The sequence below is a fragment of the Schistocerca gregaria genome, chromosome 6, assembly GCF_023897955.1.
Source record: "Schistocerca gregaria isolate iqSchGreg1 chromosome 6, iqSchGreg1.2, whole genome shotgun sequence".
Classification (NCBI taxonomy): domain Eukaryota; kingdom Metazoa; phylum Arthropoda; class Insecta; order Orthoptera; family Acrididae; genus Schistocerca; species Schistocerca gregaria.
This window is the reverse complement of record NC_064925.1, coordinates 174,475,206-174,490,534: the sequence shown is the minus strand read 5'-3', so window position 1 is coordinate 174,490,534 and position 15,329 is coordinate 174,475,206. Positions and strand designations below refer to the sequence as shown.

The 15,329-nt window shown below is 44.8% G+C and overlaps 1 non-coding gene across 1 annotated transcript; it reads right to left on the bottom strand.

Annotated features, from left to right (window-relative positions):
• Nucleotides 1-13,065: 13,065 nt before the first annotated feature.
• Trnat-agu (transfer RNA threonine (anticodon AGU)) lies at nucleotides 13,066-13,143 on the bottom strand. Its single transcript has one exon. It is a non-coding gene; the product is annotated as a tRNA-Thr (tRNA).
• Nucleotides 13,144-15,329: the final 2,186 nt, after the last annotated feature.

Below are 15,329 nucleotides of genomic sequence, written 5' to 3'. Positions count from 1 at the left end.
CTATCTAGCGGGCCAATCATAGCGCCATCTGGTTTCCCCCTTCAAGCTAGACAAGTTTCGCTCTTCATAGTTTTTTCGTTTGTCGCTTATTTCGTGAGATATTTGGCCCGGTCACTATCAATGGAGCACCCTGTAGATACAAGCAAAGGGAATTGTGAACAGTAATCTGCCTAATATATTCAGCCAGACGCAACTTTAGTCTTGTAACAGCACCATGCCGATTTCAGTTTACTAGGAAATCCATTATCAAATTATATGACTTTTGAGATATTTTATTCGCTTTGCGACTCTTTGGAACTATACTGAAAGCTTCCAAGAAATGAAGGAACGGTACAAACCATTATCTGCGGCCTAATGGAATTCGAGAACGAATTGAGCAAGCTGAGTTTAATCCGATCACGGCATTTGAGATAGGCTACGCAGTTTAGGGATGAAGACTTTAGACACGTATGGCACGTCCCGTTACTCAGTGCCAGACTGTACACTGCTGGCCGTGCAGTAGCTCTGTGTGTTAGGTGGCATTCATAACAAGGCGACTCGCAATGTGCGTGGTGCGTCCTCCGTGGCCGGGGAGCGCAGCGGTGGGCCTCGATCCGGGGACCGCAGCTGTGGCGCTATCAGATGGCGCTGCGCGCGCGGTCACGCGAGGCAGTATTTCACGGGCCGCCTGCCTAATGAGCCACATGAGCAACGGCCATTGTCTCCGCCATACACAGGCGCAGGGAAGGCCTGTACAGGCCAGGTCGCACCGGCCTGCTGGCAGCCTACTGCTCCCTACTACCACATCGTCTACGATGACTCCACGACGACAGGTGAGTTTCAGATCACCTACAGTCATTGTATGAAATGTCAAATCTGCGACAACAATCGCTCCCAAGATTACAAAAGCCATTACACCTGTCTGCATTGCAAAGCTAATCACGTTCTAAAACAACTATATTTCCTTGGCTGGAGTTCACAATCGCATCGTTTTATAGAGAAGTTTATTTCGTACACTACTGGCCATTAAAATTGCTACACCAAGAAGGAATGCACATGATAAACGGCTATTCATTGGACAAATATATTATACTGGAACAAACATGTGATTACATTTTCACGCAATTTGGGTGCATATGTCCTGAGAAATCAGTACCCAGAACAACCACCTCTGGCCGTAATAACGGCCTTGATAGGCCTGGGCATTCAGTCAAACAGAGCTTGGATGGCGTGTACAGGCCCATGCAGCTTCAATGCGATACCACAGTTCACTACGAGTAGTGACTGGCGTATTCTGACGAGCCAATTGCTCGGCCACCATTGACCAGACATTTTCAATTGGTGAGAGATTTGGAAAATGTGCTGGCAGGGTAGCAGTCGATCATATTCTGTATCCAGAATGCTCCAGGACCCTCAACACACGGTCGTGCATTATCCTGCTGAAGTGTAGGGTTTCGCAGGGATCGTATGAAGGGTAGACACCCGAGTCGAAATACATCTGAAATGTAACTTCCACTGTTCAAAGTGCTGTCAGTGCGAACAAGAAGTGACCGACACGTGTAACCAATGGCACACCATACCATCACGTCGGGTGATACGCCAGTATGGCGATGACGAATACCCGCTTCCATTGTGCGTTCACCGCGATATCGCCAAACACGGATGCGACCATCATGATGCTGTAAACAGAACCGCGATTCATCCGAAAAATAGATGTTTTGCCATTCGAGCACCCGGGTTCGTCGTTGAGTACACCTTCGCAGGCGCTCCTGCCTGTGATGCAGCGTCAAGGGTAACCGCCGCCGTGGTCTCCGAGCTGATAGTCTATGCTGCTGCGAACGTCGTCGAACTGTTCGTACAGATGGTTGTTGTCTTGCAAACGTCCCCATCTGTTGACTCGGGGATCGAGACGTGGCTGCACGATCCGTTACAGCCATGCGGATAAGATGCCTAACATCTCGACTGCTAGCGATACGAGGCCGTTGGGATCCAGCACGGCGTTCCGAATTACCCTCTTGAGCCCACCAATTCCATATTCTGCTAACAGTCATTGGATCTCGACCAATGCGAGTAGCAATGTCGCAATACGGTAAACCGCAATAGCGATAGGCTACAATCCGACATTTATCAAAGTCGGAAACGTGATGGTGAGCATTTCTCCTCCTTACACGAGACATCACAACAACGTTTCACCAGGGAACGGCCCGCGTCTCGTGGTCGTGCGGTAGCGTTCTCGCTTCCCACGCCCGGGTTCCCGGGTTCGATTCCCGGCGGGGTCAGGGATTTACTCTGCCTCGTGGTGACTGGGTGTTGTGTGCTGTCCTTAGGTTAGTTAGGTTTAAGTAGTTCTAAATTCTAGGGGACTGATGACCATAGATGTTAAGTCCCATAGAGCTCAGAGCCATTTTTTGAACCAGGGAACGCCGGTCAACTGGTGTTTGTGTATGAGAAATCGCTTAGAAACTTTCCTCATTTCAGCACGTTGTAGGTGTCGCCACCGGCGCCAACCTTGTGTGAATTCTCTGAAAAGCTAGTAATTTGCATATCACAGCATCTTCTTTCTGTTGGTTAAATTTCACGTCTGTAGCACACCTTCTTCTTGGTGTTGCAATTTTAATGGCCAGTAGTGTATCTGACTTAAAAAAGTCTATATTTGTCCTTCCATATAAAGATAAATAGTTTTTAATGTTATTATCAAAGATGTCTAGAACAAACAATCCTGTTGGAGGAACATCCGCAACTGAGCATTATACCAGAGGTTGTAAACGCCGCTTCGGTTGTAAAGTTCTTTTATTATCCCACGACCGGTTTCGGGCTCTTATAAGCCCATCTTCAGGTGTCGTAACTTGGTGCTGTGGACCCCGAGCTTCGCGGTGGACGTGCACTATGCGCGGAGTGCTACCTGTGAGCGCAGAACACGTCCACCGCGGCGCTCGGGGTCCACAGAACCAAGTTACGACACCTGAAGATGGGCTTATAAGAGCCCGAAACCGTCGTGTAATAATAAAAGAGCTTTACAATGGAAGCGGTATTTTCAACTTCTGGGAGATGTCTAGATATTCTAGGCCACACTTTTACACAACACTGTAACAAACTTCTGGAAGGACATAGGCTATATGTAAATTTGGGGATAGTCAAAAACGGAGTTTCAGAGGAAACTAGGTTACTGGAATACAAATTTTAAAGAATTCGAGGTTGCTGTGAGTAAGAGCAAGACACTGGCAACAAAGGTGAGTAGGACACCAACATCTTGTAACATCATACTGGAAGGAAAGAAGCTTTAATGTGCAAAAAGTCTTAATCATCTGGGTAGTGGTGGTGGTGGTGGTGGTGGTTAGCGTTTAACGTCCCGTCGACAACGAGGTCATTAGAGACGAAGCGCAAGCTCTGGTTAGGGAAGGATTGGGAAGGAAATCGGCCGTGCCCTTTCAAAGGAACCATCCCGGCATTTGCCTGAAACGATTTAGGAAATCACGGAAAACCTTAATCAGGATGGCTGGAGACGGGATTGAACCGTCGTCCTCCCGAATGCGAGTCCAGTGTGCTAACCACTGCGCCACCTCGCTCGGTCATCTGGGTAGTGTTATATTAAGTCGTGGAAATTCTAAACTAGAATTTTTAAACAGAGTAGTAAACGGATCCAGCTTCTTCTAGCAAGTACGAAACTTAATCTGTGATTAAACAGACGACGTATAAAGCCTACCTCCTGTAAATCACGACATTGGTGACCTGTGCCATAAACAAGAGAGACGAGAGTCTGATGCAGCCTTGTGAAATGAAGATCATTAGGTCAGCTCTACAAAAGCCAGTAGAGATAGAGTCAAGGGCAAATACACTATGTGATCAATAGTATCCGGACACCCCCAATTCATACGTTTTGCATATTAGCTGCATTGTGCTGCCACCTACTGCTACGTACTCCATATGAGCGACCTCAGTAGTCATTAGACTTCGTAAGAGAGCAGAATGGGGCGCTCCGCGAAACTCACGGACGTCGAACTTGGTTAGGTGATTGGGTGCCACTTGCGTCATACATCTGTACGCGAGATTTCCACACCCCTAAACATCCCTAGATCCACTGTTTCCGATATGATAGTGAGTAGACACGTACAGCACAAAAGCGTACAGGCGAAACTTGTCTGTTGACTCAAAGAGACCGCCGATGGTTGAAGGGGGTCGTAATGTGTAATAGTCAGACATCTGTCCAGACCATCACAAACGAAATCCAGACTGCATCAGGATCCACTGTAAGTACTGTGACAGTTATGCGGGAGGTGAGAAAACTTAGATTTCATGGTCGAGCAGCTGCCCATAAGCCAGACATCACGCAGGTAAACGCCAAAAGACTCCTCGCTTGGCGTAAGGAACGTAAACATTGGACGATCGAGCTGTGAAAAAACGTTGTGTCGAATTACAAATCACTGTACACAATGTGGCGATCCGATGGCACGATGCGGGTACGGCAATTGCCCGGTGAACGTCATTTGCCAGCGTACGTAGTGTCAACAGTAAAATCCGATGGTGGTGGTGTTACGGAGTGGTCGTGTTTTTCATGGAGGGGGCTTACACCCCTTGTTGTTTTGCGTGGAACTATCACTGTACAGGCCTACATTGATGTTTTAAGCACCTTCTTGCTTCCCAATGTTGAAGAGGAATTCGAGGATGGCGATACCACCTTTCAACACGATCGAGCACCTGTTCGTATTTCACGGCCTGTGGCAGAGTGGTTACACGACAATAACATCTCTGTAATGGACTGGCCGGCACAGCGTCCTACAGGACACCTTTGGGATGCTTTGGAACGCCGACTTCGTGCCAAGCCCCGCCGATCGACATCCGTACCTTTCCTCAGCGCAGCATTCTGTGAAGAATGGGCTGACGTTCCCCAAGAAAATGTCCAGCACCTGATGGAAAGTATGCCTGCGAGAGCGGAAACTGTGATCAAGGCTAAGGGTGGGTCAACACCATATTGAATTCAAGGGTTACCGATGGAGGGCGTTACGAACTTCTAAGTCATTTTCAGCCAGGTGTTTGGGTACTTTTGATCACGTAGTGTATGTAAGGAGAGACCTGCAGGTGACGTTGAACATGGAGGAAAGAACTAATGCTCAACGGCTCAGGATGTATGAAGCGAATGCACCCTACTCGAACTTCACGGTAGCATTTGAAGGTACCAGAAAAAGACCTACTGGGTGCCCAGGAAGAGATGGACAGACCAGATTAATGAAGATATCAAGAGGAGAGTAATAATGCAATGGAGAGAGAAAAGCTATACCAACACAGAAATCAATGTAGGCATATTGTTCACAAAGTTCCTGCTCAGCTCACTGGAAGGAAATCCCAATAACGATGATGATGGTGATGATGATGATACGGAAATTTTGCTACCAAAAATCTCGAGACTTCAGATTTTTAAATGATACTGTATTAAACATTCGAAAGACATAGGCTATATATTTTTAATATATGTAATGTATAAACAGGTATCTCATAAATAGAACTTCTTGACCTATTGAATTCACATTTTATGTTCAAATACTTGTTAGAGTCTATAGGGAAATATTGTTAGCAAAAATCTCGAAAAATTCTTGACCAATTAGTTCACATATTTACACAATACTCTAATAAACATTCAGACACACATAGGTTGTTGTTGTCGTTGTTGTTGTTGTTGTTGTGGTCTCCAGTCCAAAGACTAGTTTGATGTAACTCTCCATGCTATTCTATCCTGTACAAGCCACTTTACTTCTGTGTAACTACCGCAGCCTACCTCCTTTTGAATCTATTTACTATATTCATCTCTTGGTTGTCCTCTACGATTTTTACATGCCATACTTTCCTCCAATACTATCTTGGTGTTCGCTTGACGACTCAAAATGTGTCCTACGAACTGATCCCTTCTTTTAGCCAAATTATGCCACAAATTTCTTGTCTCCCCAGTTCTGTTCAGTACCTCCTCATTAGCAACGTGATTTACCAAACTCATCTTCAGCATCCTTCTGTAGCGCCACATTTTAAAAGCTTGTATTATATTTATCGTCCATGCTTTATTTCCATACTTGCCTGCATTCCAGACAAACACCTTCAGAAAAGACATCCTAACGCTTAAATCTATATTCGATCTTAACAAATTTTCCTTCTTTAGAAAAGCTTTTCTTGCCGCTGTCCGTATATTTTATGTCTTTTCTATTTCGGCCATTATCATTTATTTTGCTACCCAAATAGAAAACCCGTCTGCTACTTTCAAGTGTCTCGTTTCCTAATCTAACTCCCTCAGCACCACCTGATTTAACTCGACTGCATTCCATTATCCTTGTTTTACGTTTCTAAGTGTTCATCTTATATCCTCCTTTCAAGACAATGTCCATACCGTTAAGCTGTTCTTCCCAGTTCCTTTGCTGTCTGTGGCAGAATTACAACGCCGTCGGCAAACCGCAAAGTCTTCTTTTCTTCTCGCTGAACTTTAATTCCTACTCCAAATTTTCCTTTGGTATCCTTTAGTGCTTAATCAGTGTAAAGAATTTGAGTAACATCGGAGAGGCTACAACCTTGTCTCATCCCTTTCTCAACCACTTATTCCCTATGTCCCTCGACTTTTATAACTGCTGTATGGTATCTGTGCAAGCTGTAAATAGCCTTTCGCTCTCTCTATTTTACTTCTGCTACCTTTAGAATTTCAAAGAGAGTGTCCCAGCCAACACTCAAACACTCAAAAGCTTTCACCATGTCAGAGAAAGAGAAAGAGGGAGGGAGAGAGAGAGAGAGAGAGAGAGAGAGAGACAGACAGACAGACAGACAGAGAGAGAGAGAGAGAGAGAGAGAGAGAGAGAGAGAGAAGATGATTGGAACCTATCCCATACAGATTTATCAATTACAAAGCATTACGAAATTCGGTAGTTTATTTATAAAGTTCACGACTACTGTCTTAGCCATCAGCGAGTTTCAAGGGCAGAGTTTCGTTGTATTTATTACAAAATCGAGTGATGGGAAGTATGTTATGAAGCTGCTGTATCTGATCTTGACGCAACCTGCCCAGAGACCTGTCAGGGGATTTTGGTGGCCTCGGGAGTACCTCAACACCACGCAGATAGATCACAGAGACATGTGCCATGTGCAAGCAAGCACTGTCCTGTTGAAAAATTGCACCACGATAGTGTCACATGAGAGGTAATAAATGAGGATACTGGACGTCCACAACGTACTGATGCATCGTGAGGGCTCCCTTAAACAGCCATAACTGGAAGACGTACCCAATGGCTCCTCACTCTATGGCACCAGAAAGAAACCACTGCTGTGCCTCTTCAAATAGTGCAAAACAGCAATTCATTACTGAACAAAATGCTATACCTTTTATCAGAATTCCATGCTTCCCAGTCATAGCAACACTCCAAATGGAACCGTTTGTGTTGGACCGTCACGGCAGCCTATACGTGGGACAGTAAATTCTTACTCCAGGTGCTGCTAGTCTCTGACCAAAGGCACAGATTCGAAGGGGTCAGAATGTGCTTTGGGTACGATATGGGAACCTCCCTTGTGGTGATTAAACAACATCGATCAGAACCTAGATGAGAAGTATGCTGCCGTCGCGTTCCCATGTAGTCCAACATCGGCCCACTTTACACCCGTATACCACACAAATCTTGATGGTGCACGTTTCTCCCAGCCGACAAAGTGGAGAACCACGATGAGGGTCTCCTGAAACTCTGTCAGGTGCTGATAACGTTGTCTCACACGCGTACCTTGTATCTTTGTGTCCTTCACAGAGATCACGCCACACTGACGCTGTCGTCGCTCCCTACCTGGACTGTTTGCAACACTAATCACGAAGAACAGTAATGCGTTCGGGTGACCATGCAACCTGTTACTGAGGACTGCATCTCTGATAATTTATATTCCCATCAGTGATGCCTTCGTTTACGAAGTTAAATTGACATCCGACAATGTGTTCTGAGCGCTACACTTCTTTTTGTCAATCAGTGTATTTTAAATTGTCACATGTGCTAAAGCACCAAGTTTTTGCAGTGTTCCACTGGAATAAAGTTAAAGATCATAACTGCTATCGTGAACTTTATGAATAAATAATTCTAAGAATTATGTCTTTTAAAAAATGTTGATGCTATGTCCCAACCTCCAATCACTCCACATGTGAAACATCCTCAGTGTATCCCATGCAGACGCCAAAAGACGACGTCCCCGCCAAAATTGTTCCATAATCTTCTACTTTCCTCCCTGCCTCGTCTTCACTGTCTTGAACGTATAGCAAATTGTAGCAACATCATGAACTTGTCAAAACTAGGCTCATGGTTTTCCATCGAGAGCAACAGCGTTACTCGTCTCATATTCCACTCTCTTTCCATTTAGTTGCTCTCTTACTAAAACTCTGGGCAACGGCTTTCCCGCACTAGATACAATGGTTCCCATCACATCTCCAAAGAAGCGCTGTCGGGCGTGGCCGGCACTTGGGTGGGTGACCATCCGGGCTCCCCTGCACTGTTCCCAGTTTTCGGTGTGCACTCTACCTTGTGATGCCAACTGCGGAGCTACTCGACCGAATAGTAGCGGTTCCGGTAGAAAAAAAAGCCCTCATATAGATTGCAAGAGCGGTGTGCTGACCCCACACCCCTCCTATCTGCATCCTCCACTGAGGATGACACTACGGTCGCATGATCCTGATGGGCAACTTGTGACCTGAAGATGGAGTGCTTTTACTAAAACACTAATCACCATCAACATCATATGTAGTGACTCTAAAATGCAGATCAGATATATGACAGCACACTGGTGAGGATCTGTTAGCATAGTTCATCTTCATTCCAATGTCTAGGATGGCTCATTCCATTTCATACTGCCTTGCAACTTTATACTTAGACATTTAATCAACCTGATTGTGATAAGGAGCATACTACTGATGCTGCCTTCGAACGTTATGAGTTTGTTTTCCTACATATCTGCAGTAACTTACATTTTTTCTGTATTTAAAGCTGGCTGTCATTCATCACACCAAGTAGAAATTTTATCTAAGCCATTTTGTATCCTCATACAGTCCCCAATCACCGACACCTTGTCGCACACCACAGCATAATGAGCAAACAACCGCAAATTTTGCTGACTGTCAGATCATTTGTGTGTATAGAAGAAAACAGTGGTCCTAATACTCTTCTGTGCGACAATCCTGATGTAAAAGGTGAAACTTGTACAGGAAGACGAAGACTGGAATGCATACAGCAAATAACTGATGACGTCTGTTTCTACTGCTAAAAAAACTAAACTAAACTAATTTCCTCCCGCACAGGCCATGAAGGCCCAAAAGTACCGATTGGCCGCCGTGTCACCCTCAGCCCACAGGTGTCATGGCTGCGGATATGGAGATGCATGTGGCCTGCCCACCGCTCTCCCGGCCGTGGGTCAGTTTCCGAGACCGGAGTTGCTACTTATTAACCAAGTAGCTCCTCAGTTTGCCTCACAAGAGGTCAGTGCACCCCGCTTGCCAACAGCACTCGGCAGACCGGGTGGTCACCCATCCAAGTGGTAGCCCCCGACAATGCTTTATTTCGGTGATCGGGAACCGCTGATACCACTGCGCCAAGGCCGTTGGCATAGGTTGCTACTGCTCCGCTGAGATTAAAAGGTTGGCACATGTTATGAATTCGTGGTGGGTCGCATCAAACTAGCCATAGGAATGATGACTTAAAAAAAAGTTTTATATACTCAGAGACTTATTACACTGAACAGGTATGAACTTTAATGAGTCATCACCAGAACCAGTATCTTGTTACAAAATTCACACTTCGAGTCGTCATCCAGCGTTCATCATGATCTCTTAAAATCAACTCAACTATGTTGATTTTAACTGAACATGATCCTTTTCTTTTCTTTTGTAGATTATTCTTATCAGCAACTTGGATACATAATCCATTAAGCTGGCTGTGAATTAGTTAACGCACTTATCTGCTATTGCTATCTTCGGGAACGTGTGCGTGAAACGGTCCCGAAAGTGTGGTGGTGTATCTACAGAGTCCCGACTGAATTGTGTTGTATAAAAGACGTCAGAAGAGAGACGAAATGTTGGTAGAGCCGAGACGTCGATCCCCGGGCCGTTCTCCGGAAGAGTACCTCGCCCTCGTGCAAACTCGGATGCGCGTCGTCGCTTCCTGCGAGCGCCGGCGCTATCCGGCGTCCGCCAGCCCCCGCGACGCTGCCGCGGCGATAACTCGATCACCGAGCGGAACCGTTCCCGCGCGCTGTTTCGGCTTTACGCCCCTCCTCAGCTCCGCCAGCCGTGCTTTACAGCTGATTGCAGACCCCTCGCTTCCTGCTGTGTGCCTGCGCTCCCAGCTAACTCTCAGCTCCTGCCTAAAGCATCACCAACGGTTCAAAATTAATTTCTATTTATAAAATACCACGGAATGTTTATTAACAAATCAACAGAACCATGACGTATATTACACAAGCTGATGACGTTGATGATGTTCTAGTAATGAAACCTAAGGCTAATTTGTTGCATTATTCCAGTTCTCTCATCTGTCAGTTAATTATTCCATTTCAACGCGAAAAGGCCAATCCTCTCATCTGCCAAATAGCAAAGCTAGCGTCTCCTATCTTGCTCCTGAGATGGCTTCCTCTTCATCTATATTAGCCACACAATCTTCTTTTCCTCTATATTTCCTTAATTATGTTTCATCATGTCTCTCTATTCTTCTCCTCCCTTCACCATGAGTCTCCCTCATACTCCCTGCTGCCAGCACTCCTATCTAAAATCTGTCTCTTCAATAACGTCTAATTATAACAATATTTATTATCTACGAATATAAACTGTATATGTATGTATTTTTCCAGGTGTACTTTACTTCTTGTACTAGATGTAGTTTAACATGCCTACTAAAACATATGAATGTAAAATAAGTAGAATGCCTGGTTAGATGTAAGAGAGGGCCTGATGGCCCTAATCTTGCCAGGTTAAATAAATAAATGTCAGTGGGAAAGAGATATAAACGGATTGAGTGCCAAATAGGAGGAACAAAGTTAGAACAGGTGGACGGCTTCAAGTACTTAGGATGCATATTCTCACAGGATGGCAACATAGTGAAAGAACTGGAAGCGAGGTGTAGCAAAGCTAATGCAGTGAGCGCTCAGCTACGATCTACTCTCATCTGCAAGAAGGAAGTCAGTACCAAGACTAAGTTATCCGTGCACCGTTCAATCTTTCGACCAACTTTGTTGTATGGGAGCGAAAGCTGGGTGGATTCAGGTTACCTTATCAACAAGGCTGAGCTTACGGATATGAAAGTAGCTAGGATGACTGCAGGTTCTAGGAGATGGGAACAATGGCAGGAGGGTGTCCACAATGAGGAAATCAAAGAAAAACTGGGAATGAACTCTATAGATGTAGCAGTCAGGGCGAATAGGCTTAGATGGTGAGGTCATGTTACACGCATGGGAGAAGCAAGGTTACCCAAGAGACTCATGGGTTCAGCAGTAGAGTGTAGGAGGAGTCGGGGCAGACCAAGGAGAAGGTACCTGGATTCGGTTAAGAATGATTTTGAAGTAATGGGTTTAATATCAGAAGAGGCACCAATGTTAGCACTGAATAGGGGATCATGGAGGAATTTTATAAGGGGGGCTATGCTCCAGACTGAACGCTGAAAGGCATAATCAGTCTTAAATGATGATGATGATGATGATAAAAGCATCTTATCATAGAATATTTGCATTGTTTACCGATACATCTGAGTCTCCTTTCTCCAACTCCTTTTCTATGGTTTGCAATATCGGATCATGTGTAATTTACATTGATAAACAGCTAAATCGCCACCCGATCCAAATTGTACGAAAGAACAGATAACATTTTAGTATATATATAGTTAAGGTTCACCGCTCACTTGACCATCTTCTTCTTCTGTGCAAATGCACAAACAGTGCCCGAACTCTCACGGGAATCGGCAACGCGCCGCGAGTAATGAGTATAAATGGCGGGGGCAATACGAATGTAGTGCGGGACAATACGTCGAGAATGTAGTTTTCTCGGGAGACGTGCCAGAGATAAATACCTGCAGTCGCGCTATCCTAAGTGTCGTCCGTGGCTATGATGGATAGAGCGTCTGCCATGTAAGAAGGAGATCCCGGGTTCGAATCCCGGTCGGGGCATAAATTTTCATGTTTCGCCGTTGACGTATGTCTACGCCTGAAAGCAGCTAAGGGTGTTCATTTCATTGCAAAAATTTGATGTTCAGTATTTCATTAAAGGGGTTGGCCGAACTTAAAACGTTGTCGAAGTCTGCACATTAACAAGAATTGCGTTAAAGTATTAAAGTTGGAGACTGACCATATGTCTACATCCATACCAGGCAAGCCACCTGACGGTGTGTGGCGGAGGGTACTTTGAGTACCTCTATAGGTTCTCCCTTCTATTCCAGTCTCGTATTGTTCGTGGAAAGAAAGATTATCGGATTGCCTCTGTGTGGGCTCTAATCTCTCTGATTTTATCCTTATGGTCTCTTCCAATGGAGTTTATCTATCATCTCCGTAACGCTTTCGCGATTACTAAATGATCTATTCAAGCGTACTGTAACCTACTTCCTTTGTTTTCGGATTGCATTTTCTTTGGATTCTTTCAATGAATCTCAGTCTGGCATCTGCTTTACCGACGATTAATTTTATATGGTCATTCTACTTTAAATCACTCCTAATGCCTACTCCCAGATAATCTATGGAATTAAGTGCTTCCAGTTGCTGACCTGCTATATTGTAGCTAAATGATAGAGGATCTTTCTTTCTATGTATTCGCAGCGCATTACACTTGTCTCCATTGACATTCAATTGCCATTCCCTGCACCATGCGTCAATTCATTGCATATCCTCCAGCATTTCAGTACAATTTTCCATTGTTACAACCTCTCGATACACCACAGTGTGAGGGTACTGGTGTGTAGTATCTGTAAGTGGTTGTCCTGTCACAGTCGCCAAATATAAGCTCCTTTCGTCTTGGAGATTAAATGGGTTAATTAATGATTATTATGTTACAATCCTCTTGTTGTACCACGATAATGATCAAATATGATCGAAGCAGACTAAATCAATTAAAATTTGTGCCGCGGCCGGGACTCGAACCCGGGTCTTCTTGCTTACTAGGCAGATGTGCTACCACTACACCACCGAGGCCGCGGCACAAATTTTAATTGATTTAGTCTGCTTCGATCATATTTGATCATTATCGTGAGATAATAACGAGACGGGAGTCTCAAAGGACACATTTAATTATAAGACCTCTTGTTGTAGTTGACCGTGTATATCGAGACTTCGTTCATTGTTAAATGCAATGGTTTGGTACTAATTGATGGAGACGCATTAAGAACTGTTAAGCTTTAATTTATTTTCTTTATCACACTGCACAAACATAAACACACTATTATTCAAACTGTATGCCACTACTATTAAACATAGAGATAAATCCTTCGCTACGCAACCGCCATTGGCTCACGCAGCCTACACCTTCCACAGCCTCTCAGCAACTGCCTCTGCTTGCGAGTCTCTGCGAGACTGGGCATTGTCGCCCTCCAAAGACCAACCACTTACAGACACTACCACCAGTACCCTCACAACAGCATCATCCGCAAAAAGCCTCAATGAACTTCCAGTGTTATCCGCAAGGTCATTTATGTATATTGTGAATAGCAACGGTCCTACGAGCGTCCCCTGCGGCAGACCTGAAATCATTCTTACTTCGGAAGACTTCTCTCCATTGAGAATGACATGCCGCGTTCTGCTATCTAGGAACTTTTCAATCCAATCACACAATTGGTCTGGCAGTCCATATGCTCTTACTTTGTTCATTATTCTATTGTGGGGAAATGTATCGAATGCCTTGCGGAAGTCAAGAAACACGGCATCTACCTGTGAACCCGTATCTATGGCCCTCTGAGTCTCGTGGACGAATAGCGCGAGCTAGGTTCCACACGATCTTCTTTTTCGAAACCCATGCTGATTCCTACAGAGTATATTTCTATTCTCCATAACAGTCATTATACTCGAACATAATATGTGTTCCAAAATTCTACAACTGATCGACGTTAGAGATATAGATCTATAGTTCTGCACATCTGTTCGATGTCCATTCTTGAAAACGGGGATGACCTGTGCCCTTTTCCAATCTTGTAGAACGCTACGCTCTTCTAGAGACCTACGGTACACAGCTGCAAGAAGGGGGGCAAGTTCCTTCGCGTACTCTTGAGGCAGCGTAGCATAAGGCGCGCAAATTACCCAAATTATAATCATACAGTATTTGAGAATGATACCTCTTATCGATTTCCAACAAACTTTGCACATAATTTCAAGTTATTTCGAAACATTTCTTCACTTTTACCGACTGCAAAATAGGGAAACATGGTTTTAACTTCTACTCGTCAAATACTTACCATATTAATTCATTTGTAAAGTAATCACACGTTTGAAACTTGCTTTATTATGAAGTTAAACAACAGTGAGTGGCGGATTTCTGGTATCTACGAAGCCATTCTACACTGAAGCGACAAATAAACTTGCCTAATATCGTGTAGGACCCCCGCGAGCACACAGAAGTGCTGCAACACGACGTGGCATGGACTCGACTAATGTGTTAAGTAGCGCTGGAAGCAATTGACACCATGAATCCCGCAGGGCTATCTATAAATCCATAAGAGTACGAAGGGGTGGAGATTTCTTCTCAACAGCACGTTGCAAGGCATCACATATATGTTCAATAATGCTCATGTCAGGGTAGTTTGATGGCTAGAGAAAGTATTCTAAACTCAGAAGAGTGTTTCTGGAGGCATTCTGTAGCAATTATGGTCGCTTGTGGTGTCACATTGTCCTGCTGCAATTTCTCCAAGCGCATCGGAATGCACAATGGACATGAATAGATGCGAGCTATCAGACAGGGTGTTTACGTGTATGTCATCTGTCAGAGTCGTATCTAGACGTATCAGGGGGCCCGGTTCGCTCCAACTGCACACGCCCCACGCCATTACAGAGCCTCCACTAGCTTGAACAGTCCCCTGCTGCTAGGTCCATCTAGTCATGAGGTTGTCTCCATACCCAGACATTTCCATCTGCTCTATAAAAGTTGAAACGAGACTCGTCCGACCAGGCTACATGTTTCCAGTCGTCAACAGTCCAGTCTCGGCCCAGGCGAGACGTAAAACTTTGTGTCGTGCAGTCATAAAGGGTTCACGAGTGGGCCTTCGGCTCCGAAATCCCATGCTGACACTTGTTGAGGGCTGAGCATTGTAATCTGAAGCAATTTGCGGAAGTGTTGCATTTCTGTCACGTTGAACGATTCTCTTCAGTCGTCGTTGGTCCCTATCTTGCAGGATCTT